Below are 13,489 nucleotides of genomic sequence, written 5' to 3'. Positions count from 1 at the left end.
CTACAAGTGACCTCTGGTTACCCTTCAGCACTACAGCCCTTCCAAACAAAGGCACCAGAGTAAACGCAGCCAAGAAGAACCTAACATTTATGTTTTATGATTTTATTTCAATTTTTCATATAATTTTTAGTAGACCTACTTATGTGAATGTAATTTAATTCTAAAGTATTTGGGAAATACATTTAGTCCAGTTGTGCCTGAAAAAAGGAAAGAAAAAGTAATTTTCCAGTTTTACAGATGCTTCCAGAGTTCTGTCTGAAGATGGATTAAGCTACAGTTACTCAGCTGCAGAATATTACTTCTATTCCACAGACTTTGTATATGAACTATTAAATCCATTAGATCGATAGCAATTCCTCCCACCTACTCTTAAAGAGCTGATTTAATGAGAACATCATTTTCTCATTCAAGGCTTTCTTTCTTAAGGGAATACAGTCCTATGTGAAAACAGTCAACATTTCCTCTTACATCGACAAGTTCATATAAACAGAGCCTGCGGCAGGGCAATGAGGCAAAATGCTGGGTGGTAAATAAGCGAATTTATTTAAAAGACACTGTTATGAAATTTGAGCTTAAAACTGGACTTAACTTTCAAAGGTTAAGATAAAAGAAAACCAACATTAACCATTCCTTTCTCAAAAACTCTTCAAATGACACAGGCACTAGTGGCATCACAATATAGAAAAAGGAAGTGTCTCTTTTATTACCAAGTGTAGAACTGTTCACCATCAAATATTTCAATATTCTCTCTTTCCACTCCCCTTCTGCAACTAAAAGATAATAGTGGAAAGAAATTTACCCTTTTGTTCTTTGTGGACCTGCATATTCATAGAGATGACAGAGACATTATGTCGTTGTTCTTGGTTTAGACAATATGAGCAATGGAAGCCTCAAGATACAGTCACCAGCACTAAGCTCTCTTTCTTCTCTGAGCCTTTATAACATGAAAAGCATAGAATAAATCATAAAGTGCTACTTAACACACCAAAAATTAAAAATGGAGGCAGAGGGTGTATCAATGCGCATTGTCTCACAAATGTAGTTTCAAAGATAATTGGTAATGTTCTCTTTTTCCAAAGAAGTGAGGGTTAAATATAGTCACTCTGTACAGAGACTGATGATCTTCAGGATGTGTAAATTATACATTACAGTTACATAACAGACTAAATCACAGTCATCAACAAAAGAACATTTGGCACAATTCTTGAATTTTTATGATTCTAGCTCATAAGTAGAGCCTCAAAAAGGAAAAAATATCCCACCTTAAATCAGCCTTACAAGCTAGCCTCACAACTCATGGCCGGTAACAAGTGTCCAAGGCGAATGGAAGAGAAAGGAAATCATCCTCACTGGACTAGAAAATGGTATGGGGAAGGGGCTTTTATTTTCACGGTTATCTTAAATAAAGCAAATAACACTCAGTCATTTCACTAATTTAAAAAAAAAATAGGAAGAAGAGGGTCAACTAACCAGATACACGTAGAACTGTGTGTTTTAACACCAACAGACCTAATGTGACTTTATGTCCCTGGGTTAAGTCCAGACACTTAAGTCTGATGAAAGAACACAGATTCTTTCAGAACATTTTCAAAAATCTGGACAGATAGCACAAACTAAAGACTGGCAAAACATTCTCATGTTTTCAATGCAGCTCAAACAGCTACACAGCCCCACAGCTTCATGCCAGTGCCACTCACTGTAGGCAACTCAGGACGGGTCAAGAGTGCTCAGATAGCGACATCCGGGAATGTCCAAATGCTTGCCTCAGTTCCTATGACGACCCAGAAGCCGGAAGTCTCCTCAGACTTACTAAATGAATCCAATTAACGTTTATCTCTAACAAGCTCATGTGGTACTCCCCCAAACCAAAACAGCTACCATTACTTTACAATACCTATTAAGCAATCATAGTGATCTCAGTAAAGTACACTAATTAGGAAAAAAAAGAAGAGAGACAGATCCTAACCCAAGAAAACAGAACATACAAAGAATGCAAAGACCAAACCAACTCAGAAAGGACACTCCTTCCTTCATTCAAGCAGATTGTGCCTCTCTTGCCACCAATCCAACAGGATCTTCTCTCTGCATTCTGAATAAAAAGCAAAAATTGTTCTCTGAAAAAAAGCTGGCCTTGTGAGAACTTTTAGAATTCAAAGCCAATACTCAGAGGATTTCCAAGTGTCTAGAGTTCCAAAGAAATCATCAATCTTGATAAACTTGGAAAGACTGGACTATCTAGGTGCCCAGAGTCACTCCACTCAGCTGTGGCCATATTTCAGAATGATGATGAAGAAGTCAATGTTAACCTAGATCCACAACAACCAGCGTGATGTGTGGGCTCTGGAACTGTGCCAACACTTCCTATAAGAGATGCCCAGACCAGAGAGGAGTAAAAGATATCATAAGAAGATAATCTTAAACTTTATAGCCTTGAATAGCAAAAGCAGTTTCTGGTTTACTTTCTGCAACTAATCCTTCCAAGTAACTAAATATGAAAATAACGCTATAGCAAATAGAGTTCAACTTTAACCTCCTTTGGTGTAATGGGACACAAGCCTGTGTACCTTCTCAAATACCTGCAACCACCTCCATGTGTATCTGTCTCTTTCTCTCTCAGGTGGTGCCTCATCCAAGTCACTTTGGATCTAGAGGAAACACCACACTGCAGGGCATGGATCTAGCACCCTAAGTAGCCGCAGAGGCCTGGATAATGCTTTTGAGTGCAGAGTTAGCTCCCCATGGGATAAACGTCCATCAACCAGAAACTGGAGTCAGGAGGAAACTAGACAGATAAATTCCCCCTTTTCTTTCATCTTTTCTAAGGACTACTCCAAGTCTAGTTCCTCACTGCAACCCTTTCAGAGAAACCCTATTGGCAAGTGAACACATCTGCTGAGAGACCTGCTATGTCTCCTCACAGCCTGTTGTGAAGCAAGAGCTAGTTCTACAATACATCAAATCAATTTCTTTGCATCATTCTTCCCCCCTTACCCTTACAGACCTGGAACTGCACCTTTCAAAGGGGGCATCAACACTTTAATCCTTGCCTCAGCATCTGTTTGCCAGAGAACCTAGGCTTAGACATTAGGCTTACAGGAATTGCAGATGAAATTAAGATGAAACAATTAAAATGCATATTTTCAAAATACAGTAAGAGTCAAAGACTGATAAATCCCAGGAAAAAGTAGGAAAAAATATTGAGCACCTACAATCTACAAGACTAGGACCAATATATAGTATCCAATGTCACTGACTGAGATAGTATTCAGGCAGAAATAAAAGTCACACACAGAATTTTTCCAATGCACCCTCCTGCCAACAACTTCCGAGGACAAGATCAGGCATTTTCATTAAGCACTAACGTTATGTAATAGGTGCTACCTGTTTCCTATACTTCCTTCCTTCCTTCTTACTAACAGAGCCCTGATTGTATCAGCATCCATCCCTCTCCCATGTGGAAAGGGGAGAAATGACTCATCCAAGGGTCAATCTCATCCATATGTCACTATGGTTCCAGTATCTTAACCAGTAACTGATTTGAGTTTGTTAATATCAATTTGTTCTGGCCAATAACATATGGAGGTCTGATAGAGGGCTTTGGGAAAGGTTTCTTAGCTCTTTTGAGGGACAGATGGGAAGAGATATTATTGCACCTGGATGTTATGCCTAGATGTGTAAAAGCCATCTTATGACCATGAAAGGATACAGTCTAAGGACAAAGCTGACATAGAAATGATGGCAGAGCCTTAAGACAGAGAAATCCTAGGTTCTTTACAATGTCATTAAGCCACAAATTAACCAACCCTGAAGCTGGCCAATCTCTGTACTTTTACACAGGGAAGTATACATACTTATTATTTAAGACTCTTTGAGTCAAAGTTTCCTATTACTTGCAGCTAAAAGCACCTTCACTGGTGCACAAAGGATCTGGCTGGTTCGAGAAGAATTTGAGTATCTAACATCACACACCATTATACAAGAAATACCGTTAGATTTGAAGAGTGGCCTTTGCCTTCAAGAATTTATAATCTATTTTTAAAGACATATAAAGCATGTAATACATCAATTAAAGAAAAAGATGATGAAGCACAAGTACATAGAGTAAAAAATCATTACTGTGGGACATTAGAGGCAGCTTTCTAAAGGAGACAAAATCCATACACATGCTTTTTGTACAGCATAAAAGCATGTTGTCTAAATTCAATTAGTGTAATTCAACTTCCAGGAAGCTCTCTCCTATAGATATCATAGTTCTATCTGCCCAGCATCCTCTTACTTGTGGGAAATGTTGCTTAACTTTGAGCTCAGGGATGGGCACCAGACCCAAAGTGAGCTAGTCAGAGCAATTTCCTGGGATTTCTTTCAATCTTAAGATCATAAAAAGTGAGTCTCATAAGAGTTGAGGGTTCCAGGTACATGAATTTATCAAAAGTCAGCAAATGTAAATTTAAGATTTGTGAGTTTCTTTGGATGTAAATTTTACACAAAAAGAAAAAATGTTAACAAACAGTAAACTCTAAGTTGATGATACACATGCTGAAGTATTCAGGGGAAAGTGTACTGATGTCTGTATTTTACTTTGAAATTTATTTTTTAAAGATGCATTGATGAAACAGAAACAGACTCACAGACAAAGAAAACAAATTTCTGGCTACCGAGGGGGAAGGGGGGAGGCAGTGGAGGGATAGATGGAAGTTCGGGATTTGCAGATACTAACTACTATATAAAAAATAAACAGCAAGTTCCTACTGTAGAGCACAGGGAACTATATTTGATACCTTGTAATAGCCTATAATAAAAAAGAATATGAAAAGGAATATATATGTATGTATAACTGAATCATTATGCTGTATACCAGAAATTGACACAACGTTGTAAACCGACTATACTTCAATTATAAAAAAGATGCATTGATGGGTAGCAGGATTGACAGATGAATAGATACTTGACAAAGCAAGTATAACATACTTGTATAGTAAAACCTTTTGTTTGAAAAACTTCAAAAAAAAAGTTTGGGGGAAAAAAGCTTAAGTCCCCCTCTGCTGGCAATGCTGTGAGCTACAGCTCAGGACCATCTGTGGTCATGTTTCCCGGGGCATGAAGGGAAACTGTTTCAGAAAACAGACATGCAGAAAGAACCAGAAACAAGGAGTGGAGGGGTTTTGAGGTGTCCGAGTTGCCCCTGGCTCCAGCTACATCCCTGTCATTTCAGCAGTTACCTAAGCCAAAAAATTATGCTTTCACCTAAGGCAGTTCAAGGTGGATTCCTGTCACTTACAAACCAAGGAGCCCTGATAAATACACTAGCCTAAGGTGATAATAAGAACTGCAGACAAAGAAAGATGGCCACTATAGCATTACTTGTAAGGACAAAATACAGAAATCACTCGCTCATTCAACAAAAGAGAAATAGTGAGATTTATGGTGTATTTGATGACATGAAATAATACTCAATAAAATTTTAAATGAAAATCCCACAAAGTTATATAACTATTCATGTGTGTATACATACAAACATTATGATACAATTTTGTGAAAAGAAAAAATAATCTTAGAAAAAAGTTACATGAAAATGTGCAAAACTGTCAACATTGGTTATCTCTGGGTTTAGAATTATTAATGTCCAAATGTATACTTTATTTTCTAAGTTTTCTTCAGTAAGCATATATTACTTTCAGAACAACCAAAAAAGAAGTCATTTTTAGAAAAATCACTGCTATTAAAAAAGATTTTTTAAAAAATATATCTTATGGCTTGCTTCCCAAGCACCATTTCTACCATAAATGTTCTAAATCTCATAAATGTTTGAAATCTTCCATTCATTCCCAAGGACTGAGAAGCAACAGCCCCATAGTTAAGATCATGATCCATGAAGTCAGACTCTCTTGGTTCAGATCCCCAGTACGCCCTTACAAAATGTATGTTTTGGGGCAAATTAGTTAATCCTTATTGCCTTAATTTCTCCATCTAATGAATGGGGAAACAGTACTTACCTTACAGGTTTGAGAAATAAGTGAGATAACACATGCAAAATACTTGAAATGGTGTTTGGCACAAAGGTAGATGTAAATCATCGTCATTACCATCCTCGTGAACACCTTGTCTGATGATCCTGTTTCCTCCCTTCGTAACAGAAGTTTACACATCAGGTATTATTAACTCGCTCATTTTCATCTCCTATTTCTGAATATCTGTATTTACACCTAGGCTGTCTCCTTCCTTTCAGTCACACCTTTATAGAATGTTTCCAAAAACCGTCTAGGTGTCTAGCGCTGTCCTGGGCACAAGACGCCACTGCCCAAGAGTGTGGGCCGCCTCCTTTCTGAAGTTAAGCCCACAGGCTCCATCTTACCCTTCCCATCTGCTCGAGCTCCTTGCCAGTTCATTGCACCTCCTTCTCCCAAATCTTTAATCTCTCCCTCTCCACTGGCTTCTCTCTCTGCCTGAAAATCTTTATCTGTATCTACTAGAGCCACCATATATTTCTTCTTCCTTTCATATGCATACTTCTCAAATGAAAGACCCCAAACCTGGTTTCTTACAGTCTACTGAAACTTCACTTACCGAGATTACTAAAGGCCTTCTTATTGCCACACACAGTAACTATTTCAGGCCTCATTCTGTTTGTTCTGCAGCCTCTAACCCTGCTGACTGTGCACTCTGTTTGTTTCTTTAATGCAAGCTGTTAACACCACCCTGGTTTTCTCCCGGTTCTTTGGTTGCTTTGTCAAACTCCCTTCAACCCAAGGACTGGGCCCTGCTCTTCCTAGTCTCTCTCCCAAAGCTTTTGACTCTTCCCATGATTCAAACATTAGCTCTAAGGAGATGACTGCCCTATTTCCAACTCCAGCCTTCACTTCTCTCCTGGGTTTGAATCCTTCATTTCCAACTACCTGTCAGGCATTTCCAATTAGCCTTTCAATCCACACACGTCTGAAAAATCTGGTATTTCACCCACAGACTGCTCCCTATTCTGATCTTCCCTCTGTAGTTAAAGATAACAAACCAGAGGAGAGTACATACTAGGTAGGAGAAAAATGGTCAGAAAATAAAGGCGGGCAAATCCTTTCAATCTCCATGATGACGACTGTTGCAGACATTTCCTTGTTGCCATTTTTACTGTACACATCCCAGTTCAGGCCTGCACCATGGCTTCAATGTCACCTGCCACCACTCTCACCATCTGTCTCCACCAATCCAGCAGACTACCTCATACCAAAATGAAAATAATGCTTGTAACCTACCACCCACAAAGAGTAAATCCAAACTCCTGACAGTTAACATTGAAAGTCTTCAAGAGTTGGGCCTAAGTCTGCCTTTCTGCCCAGCATTTATATCCTCATGTTTCAGATAACTCTGAACTCAGTGTCCTCTACAAATCTTATAGTCTCCCTGCCTTGCCTGGACAAGCCACACCCCTCCACTCCTGTAAGTGTACCCAAATCCCCTCTTTCCTTCAAATCTCAACTTAATCCACCACACAACCTTCCAACAGCATTTTGGTGTACAGTGTTTTTCACTATTATTGTTATTGTTATTATTATTATTTCATGCTTACTATATACCAGGCACTATTCTAGTGTGTATACACACACACATATATATAAACTAATTTAATTTAAATCTTACAATAACGTTATAAGGTGGGTACTGTTATTATCTGCATTTAACATATGGGGAAACTGGGTCACAGGAAAACTAAGCAACTGTCTAGCCTTGTAACTTGTGAGTAGCAGGCCTACACTTCACATCCAGGCAGTGTAGTTCCAAAGTCTGTGTTCCTAAACCACTATGTTCTGTTGCCTATCTGGAATCCTTCAGCAATTCTGACTATACTATACTGCTCACTTGCAAATAAGCTGCTTTGAGACATTTATTCAATTGTTAGGAGGTGACAAGACATATTTATGTCTTTTCTGCCCAAGTAGACTAATTACTTGGAAAATAAGAGGTGAACCTTCACTACTTAGATTTCTCCAGTTACTAATCACTATCAATAAATGCTAGTTTATAGATTAAATAAAAATATAAGAATGTGACAGAAATAAAAGTATCTAGTCAAGATTTTAAAATCTGGGCAGTGACTTCAAACCATTTCCAGGTATAGATGGTTTGTTTTTTTAAAAGCTGGTTATTGGCTGAGTTTCCATCTCCAGATGATAGAACATAACCATAAATATGGAATATCAAGAAAGTTTTTAATGATTATATACTATGAAATGCTATAAGACAGGCTGAGGAATTTCTTCTCTTTAGCATCCCTAAGCGCAAAAATTGCCTAGGAAAAATTAAGTAGTCTTGCCTAACATAGAGAAATGGATTATTATTAGAATAGTGAGTGCAAGTGCACGGCAAGACTTAAATCAATGTTTATTTAATAAATGGATGAGCCACCTTGACCACAAAAGTATCTAAGTTGTCTTCTGCAGAACATGATTTGTATGCAAAGCTACATTCCAGTAAATTTAACATTATGAATCTTTTGAAAACTCTACACACTGACTAAATAACATGGGGTTATTTAGTTCTACCCATTCAGAAACTAGTTTTAGTTTTGGCATAGCTGATACTTATTTTGATAGTATTTAGGCAAATATTTCAGTTATTTCTTAAAGCTACTCTTGCTTGATAAACATTATAAAATAAAACCACAAAGAGATAGTCTTTGCCCTCCAGCCCAAATTCTTAAGACTCATGATGGAGGCATGAGTCATCAGAGATCAGAATAATTCATTCCTCCCCTCCCTGCCTCCTTTCCTGTCTATCTGGAGAGGGTAGTAGTATCAAACAAGGGCAAGCAAGTTGAATCTGGCTATCTTGTCAGTGTCCAGGTGATCAAGCCCTTAGAAACAGACTTGCTCTTAGTAAAATTAAAACCGTAGTAGTCACTAGAATGATTTACTAATTTACAATAAAAAATATTTTGTCACAAGGGTAAAAGAATACATGGTGGCATGATCAGTATCTTCCACCCCTGTATAGTTAAACCACTTCAGTAGAAGTCAAAATCATAATTGGAAACTAATTTCCTAGAGAATTAGGAGGGAATATATCACTATGATTTCCAACTACTTTTCTTTAAATCATAAGAAATCACTTTCACAGAAGCCAGAAATAGCTACAGATGGCATGACTGGTGCATTCTCTCTATGTACAGAGAATTGCATGGGAATCAGGAAGGTGTTTAATGAATCTGGATTCCAAAATGGAGAGTTAGGTTTCAAATGAATAAAGCCATCAGACTACAACAGCCTTACTGCTGGGACTAGAAACAACCCCTCCCCTATAAGTACTTGGATATTCTCACTCAGAATTGTTCTCAGTGAATTTCCTTTTATTATCCTTTCACAAGTGGCCAACAGGCCTTCTGACTGACTTTTTTCTTTTTTTTTTAAGATATATGAATACACACAGATTATCAAAGACTACCGCAGGGCAAAGAGCAATTCTATCAATTTCTGCTGATTTTGCAGATCTAATGTATCAAGTTAATCTTCCATTTTAAGACAAGGGCAAACATATCCCTTTCATTTTTATTATTTTTGAGAGGTGGGAATGGGGGAAGAGTTAGAGAAAAGTGCTTCACTTTGAACTGACACTGAATTTTATGTTATGAACAAAGAAAACATTAGATATAAGATGAAGTGGCAAGCCTTCAAAACTTGTTCTCTCCTCTTCAACAAATTTTAGCTGGCACGTGGCTACCCAACAGAGACTATTATTTCCCAGCTTCCCTGGTGTGGCCAGGAGCTAAGTTCTCACCAACAGAATGTGAATGTAAGTAATGAATTACACTTCCAACCTTTGGTCTTGATACATTGGGCGTACACTCCTCTGCCAGCATAGAGTCCACCAGAGGAACCATGGAAGTCACATCTAAAGGCTGGCAGAGCCACTTTGCAAGCGTGAGTTCCATGAGGTCATGAGGGAAAACCTGCTTATCAGCCCTCAACTGTTAAGGGAGAGAAAAATAACCTATTTTTATCAAAGACATTGTGTCTCTCTGACACAATAGCTTAATCTGTACCCCTACTGACACAGATATGGATAAAATTAAATATCAGAACTGCATATGTGATCCTATAACCACTCTTTGTAATTTCATAACACTGAGGAACCAATTTGGCAGGAAAAGTCACCCAGTATGAATCTATTTTTACATACTTGATGCCTAGGAATTCATTAGTTTCTTAAGATAAAAAGCAATGGCTGAGTCCATAATATTAAACCCAAAAGATGAGAAAATTACAACTCACTTTGGGGAAATTAAGGGCTTTCTGAGGAACACATGTATTGTCAACGCTAACAGTAAAAAAGCAAATGGGAGTGGGAGGAGTGGGAGAAATGATAAAGTATTCACTGTGATTTTAACTCTGAAATCCAAGTACATTTTAGGAGTGACAGGTGTTATCTACGTAATATTCTTTTAACATTTCTTATATGTAAGTAGGAGAAATTCTGATATCTACATCAGTTTTTTAATCTAAATTCACTGAATCTACAGCCTTTTGTTTACCAACTCTCTTTAATCACTTGTACCATATTTAACTAATACTGACTATTAATGTCAACAACTAACATTATTTTAACTAATATTTATATCCTAATTCAACTGAATATTACCAGCATCAGCCTTATTTAAATGTATTTATTCCTCTAACCAAACGAACTCAGGGCTAACATTAATTTCCAAGATGGGTAGAAGTTAAGTAAAGAATCTGAGACTCTGCTGCCTGAATTCCTTTAGGACACATGGCTGGTCTTGAAAGTATTTATAACCAGATGACCACTGTTCCATTCAAGAATTATATTGTGCCACAGCCAACTTTTGATTATTTATGTTAACCAAAGGCAGAAGCACAGATGATCAAAAACAATCTGCAAATCACTTCTAGTTGGCTTTGAAATATCTGTTAATTTTTTAAAGAGATTTATTTGATTATATTTTTCTCAGGATAATATAAAAAATGACTTGCATTCCCTGGGTACAAGCCAAGTGATGGGAGCACACCTGGTGGCTAGATCAATTCAGTGTGGGTATAAAAATTCACCACAAATAAAATGGAAAGCAGACCGATTATAAGAGATAAATGAGACTTGACTGCAGGTATTAAAAATAAGATATTTAGAAACACAAATCTGTTTTAGACTCTGTATGGAATTACACTTACAGAGGTGCAACTAAAGAAAAATTTTGTGCTGTATTAGAGTTCACAAGCTCAGGGAAATAAACATTTCTAGAAACCTCTTGGCAGTTGGACTGCCAGTCTTAAAAGTTTCTCATAGACTAAACGACAGGGATGTTGAAGCTATCGGTGCTTTCCTCCGAAAAGTCAGGTTTCCTTATTAATACCTATAATGAATAGGACACATGGACCACGTACATTGCTACATGTGCTCCAAATTTTAAAATGGGTCTCAAATCCCTTAGAAGTCAACAGTATAGTAGGGGCGCAGACACCAAGAGAGGAGGCACACAGAGAACCAGGATTTTCTTTCACTACCTCCCCTGTGCCAGTGTGTCAGAAAACCTTCTGGCTTGGGTCAAATTCAATTTTCTGACTTTGTTCAGTGCCTAAGAAATTTCTGGCATTTAGTAAGTTCTAAGTAATAATACACATAGTGGAGGTATAATAAATTACTATGAAATGCTCCACAGTGGGGCCCATTTAATGGATTAGGCCAGTAATCCAGGAGCCATATTTTTGATAAATTGGTTTGTATTACAATAAACCTTATTGTATTACAACAGATTCACTGACTTACAGCATGTTACACACTTGCAAATCCCGAACCTATAAAAGCATTTGTTTTTTATTTAAGATTTATAAAATCATGTCTATCTTAAGATGCCTCCAGGCATTCATAGGGTATAAAAGCAGATACAAAATTCTAACTAAAAGAAAAGCCAGGCTCTGTTCAGATTTGCTTTTGTTCTTTTTTAAAGTTCTAAACAAAAGCAGTATGTCTTATACCTGAAGGTCAACCCAAAGGGCCAAGTTTATAAAGATTTATAAAATAAAAAGGCTATCCCAAGAAAACACTGCTATCTCTGGACACTAAAGACTTGGGCCAACTAGCAAGAGAGCTTTGGTGGTGCCTCACTGGAAGCAAGTGTTAAGATACCTAAAGGTTTAACTATAAATTTTTAAAAAATAAAATCACTACTCTGAATTTAACTCCAAAGCAAAGCAGAGCTGTGATGTATCTCCTGCTGTGTTCTATGATGCTAAATGCTAGAATGGTGACACTCTGCACACAGCATCACCCTCACTTGGTCTGAATTGAGCAGGTCTTTTCTTCCCTTCACATACATTCACAGCTTGATTAGAAAGACGGTAAGTCAAGAAAACACAATAGCTGTCTTAATGTTGGACAAAGGTGAAATAGTAAATAGGAACTTAATGACAATGTTTCTGGTAATCTCAGGTGAAAGACTCCTAAAGTGAAGTGTGTATTATTCATATTTAATTTTATTTTTATTTTCAGACCTCCACACTTCCCTCCTCCCATATAAAAAGCATGAAAAAAAATCACAAAATGGATGTCAGAATAATAGAATGTTCGAACATATATTATTACTGAAAATAGATAAAAAGTTTCTCAGGTTTTTTGTTTCCTTGTTTTTAGTATTGTATTACCTGTGCTTATACAATGCCTTGCATACTGTAGGTGCTCAAATATTTGAGGAAGGTGGGAGGAAGCAAAGGAAGGAGGGCAGAATCCAAACAGCAGAGAATTTTTTAAGTGAAACATGGACATTAAGGCCAGCTATAAAATTTTCATTCTGGGATTGACCCCCACCCTGAAACCTCTATTTGGAATTAGTCAAAGCCCAGTTTTCTTCCTCTGTTCCTTGTATTTATTGCCTCAAGTAGGAAATATAAATTTAACTATTTGTTTAACCTATAAGTTTATAGAGAGCGAGAGTGCACAGTGAGGGAGAGCAGAGACGGTTATCAAGGGAACAGTTATGACTTAAATGCTGGACATACACCCTCTTCTCTACTCTCTCTCAACCCTTCACCTGAGTTGAGCTCATCTACTCCCATAGCTTCAACTCAACTGCAAGTCAGTAGCTCCCAATTTATCTTCAATCAGGATCTGTTTTCCATGCGCCAGTCCCATATATTCAACTCTCTCTGGAAACCTCCATTTGGATAATTCACGGGCAATTCAAACCTGAAAAGACTCACTACTAAATGCTTAGTCTTACTGCACGCACAAGCTGCCTTTCCCCAGATTTCCCCACCTCAGTAAACTGACCGCCATTCACCCAGCTGTTCATGCTGGAAATTCAGGGCCAAGAATGAGGCCTCCCTCTTCTGCCCTCCCGCCTGCATCTCGCACATCCACTCTGTCATCGCGTCTGTTGTTAATACTACCTTCCAAGAATGTCTCAGTCCCTTCTGCTTCTCCGCATCCCCACCGTCATCATCCTTATCTAGAGGTTGCCAAGTGTTATCTATGGGACCCTATCCTACCTGTA

The sequence above is a fragment of the Camelus ferus genome, chromosome 20, assembly GCF_009834535.1.
Source record: "Camelus ferus isolate YT-003-E chromosome 20, BCGSAC_Cfer_1.0, whole genome shotgun sequence".
NCBI lineage: Eukaryota > Metazoa > Chordata > Mammalia > Artiodactyla > Camelidae > Camelus > Camelus ferus.
The sequence above is the reverse complement of the archived record's forward strand: the minus strand, read 5'-3'. Positions refer to the sequence as shown.